General features: G+C 34.5%; 1 pseudogene; it reads left to right on the forward strand.

Annotated features, from left to right (window-relative positions):
- The first annotated feature begins 1,109 nt into the window (after positions 1–1,109).
- LOC147912957 (ankyrin repeat domain-containing protein 26-like) lies at positions 1,110–2,075 on the forward strand (annotated as a pseudogene).
- Positions 2,076–3,292: the final 1,217 nt, after the last annotated feature.

Consider the following 3,292-nt stretch of genomic DNA (forward strand, 5'->3'; position numbering starts at 1 on the left):
CCTGGTGCCTTTCAGTTCCAAAACTATATAGCATATATCATGTAGTTTTGTGTTTTTTGAATACTTTTTGTTTTGGTATTATATAGTTGTTAGGAGAGAGTTTTTTCTCTATTTCTATCCTTGATTCTGTATTTGGACTAAAAGAATACTAGAAATTGTGGAAATTTAGAAATTTAATTCTCTTTCTCAAAATCCATATTGCAAAGGGATTCCACTGTGTTTTCTAAATCATTCAATTAAGAATATGTATCTGTAGGGACCAGCCCCATGCTGTAGTGGTTGGTTCAGTGTGCTCCACTTTGGTGGCCTAGGGTTTGCTGACTCAGATCCTGGGCGCAGACCTATACCACTCATCAAGCCATGCTGTAGCGGTAACCCACATACAAAATAGAGGAAGATTGGCACAGATATTAGCTCAGGGCTAATCTTCCTCAAGCAAAAAAAGAAGAAGATTGGCAACCAACGTTACCTCAGAGCTAATCTTCATCACCAAAAAAAACAGAACATATATCTGTAGAAGTGTTTAGTACAGTGCCTAGATGTATCAGGTATCAGTAGATGTAATTCTTATAAGTGACTATAAAAATGTTAGAAAAGTAGACTATCTATGGAATAGTCTCAAGAAAAAAGGATTTTAGGAAATTTAATCTGTCCAAATGTATGCAGAGCTAAGGCTCTTACTGTGGTAGCTGTATAGGTTAGATCTCAGACTGTAAACTCAATTTTAAGTGTAGTCAGACTTGTTATTCTTTTACTTTATGTCTTCTGGATTTGTCATAATTCAGAGCAAGGCTTTTCCCATTCTGAGATTTTTAAAAATTCTCTCATGGTTTCTTTTTGACTTTCATGAATTTATTGTCTTCAATCAAGTTTTTGAACTTTCGGGAAGTTACACTTGTATAACCTTTGAGGTTTGGACCTAACTTTATTTTTTCCAGTTGGATATCTACTTACTGCAACCTTTTTATGTATAAACATATAGGTTGCTCTTTAATTTCAGAGAAAATTCTGATTTGTCATTTTATTAAATGCTAGCTACAAGTCTCCATTGTTTTACTTAGGCTTCTGATACTCGTGAAAAAGAAAAAGATCTGTTGCATGAAAACCACATGTTGCAAGGTGAAATTGCCAAGCTAAGACTGGAAATAGACACAGGAAGAAATCAGAACCAGGAAAAGAAAGAGAAATATTTTGAGGACATTGAACTTGTAAAAGAAAAGAATGATGATCTTCAAAAGACAACAATACTGAATGAGGAAACATTAACAAAAACAATATTCCAATATAGCAGACAACTTATATTCCAATATAGCAGACAACTTAATGTTCTGACAGCTGAGAATACAATGCTAAACTCTAAACTGGAGAATGAAAAACTAAAGAAAGAAAGACTGGAGACAGAGTTGAATCATGCCGTTCTAGACTGGCTATTGCTATCCACGATCATGATCAAAGCCAGACATCAAAAAAAGACCTAGAACTTGCTTTCCAGAGAGCAAGAGATGAGTGGTTTCATTTACCGGACAGAATGAATTCTGATGTGTCTAACCTAAAAGATAATAATGAGATTCTTTCTCAACAACTTTCTAAAGCTGAAAGTAAAGTCAATAGCCTAGAAATTGAGATCCATCACACAAGAGATGTTCTCAGAGAAAAGACTTTGGTTTTAGAACGTGTACAAAGAGACCTAAGCCAAACATAGTGTCAAAAGAAGGAAATTGAACACATGTGTTAAAGGTAAACTGAATATATACATCAGAAAGCAGGAATCCTTAGAGGAGAGATTATCACAACTACAAAGTGAAAATATGTTGCTTTGGCAGCAACTGGATGATGCTCCCAACAAAACTGTTAGTAAAGACAAGACAGTAATTAATATCTACGACCGATTTCAGGATATCGTCAAAAAACTTCAAGCCAAAAGTGAAAAACAAGCTCTTATGGAGGAGATAATGGATGAATGTGATCATTTAAAAGAAGGAATGTATCAGTATGAAAATGAGAAAGCAGAACGAGAAGTAAGTGCCCAGAAAGGTCAATATTTTTCAAACTTCCTGAAAGAAAATCCAAAGTAATATTTGATTATGACTAAATGTGGAATCTAGTTGAATATAAAAAAACGTATTGACTATAGCTATGTAGACTATAAATGAGCTTAGAAGCATACCTTGTATCCAGCAAATAAAAATTATACTAGAGAGGTACTTTAAGTAAAAACATTGTGTCGCCTATGAAATTTTAAGAGGTTAAGTTAAAAATGTTAATAAATATAGACTGATATTAATAGTCTTACACTGCTAAAATAATCATTTTAATCTTTATGTCACCACATTTTAATACCATGATGAAGCAGAAAAATAAAATGCTCATACCCAAAATGAGTGTTTTGAAATTAAGATTCAATTAAGTGGATTATCTTGACAGTTAATTCCAGATTTCCTAGATGAATTGAAGTATAGATGCTGTAGCTCATTTTCCTTCGGTGGCTTTTTATACATATTTAGTTGGTATAATTTTATTTTTATTGATGTCATTTTAAATTAAATTGGGAAGTATTTCAGTTTCAAATCACATATTCTTATGATCTCTCAACTCTTTAAAGGCATCTATTTTTCATTAAATCATAATTTGGGACAAATGTGGTGAGTTTTAGCAACACTATATTTGATTTAATCTTCTCACTTCTATTTATAATTTATTTTGCACATTTTCACAAATAATTTGCTCATAATTCTCATGTCAAGGCTCTTTTACTATCATTTGGACATCAGTTTGTCCAATACAAAGAGAATTGTAGCACTCTGTGATTTATTAATTTGGCATTGGATCTCCATTTTCAGACTAATGAGGGGTGGCAGGATTCAAGTGTGGTAGGAATGGAGTGTGTAGGGGAGAGAGTTGTAGGCGCTGAGGCCAGGGAGGGAGGTGGAGGCCAGGTTACCTAGAGCCTCGAAGGCCATTGGAATGACTTTCCTTTTATTCTGAGGTAGGAATCTATGGGAAGGATTTGAGCAGAGGATTGAATATGTGAGGAACTCTGAAGTTCATTTAAGCCTCTGATAAAAAAGAGGGAAACTGTTCCACAGTGTAGAATTTACCACTGCTAGTCCCACCTACATACTCTTTTCTTTTTGAGACTTTCAGTAGGTTGTAAAGCTTTGAAAATTCATCAGGGGGGAATGGATAGTGGGGCTGAATCCATTGTCGAAGTGACATAATACTGATGAGGCAGGAGGATGACACCTTCTGTGCCTTTGGCCGAATTCAGTTAACGGGAAATGTACAGATGAGG

Source organism: Ceratotherium simum, chromosome 32, assembly GCF_057802395.1.
Source record: "Ceratotherium simum simum isolate JZ-2026a chromosome 32, ASM5780239v1, whole genome shotgun sequence".
In the NCBI taxonomy this organism is placed as follows: Eukaryota; Metazoa; Chordata; class Mammalia; order Perissodactyla; family Rhinocerotidae; genus Ceratotherium; species Ceratotherium simum.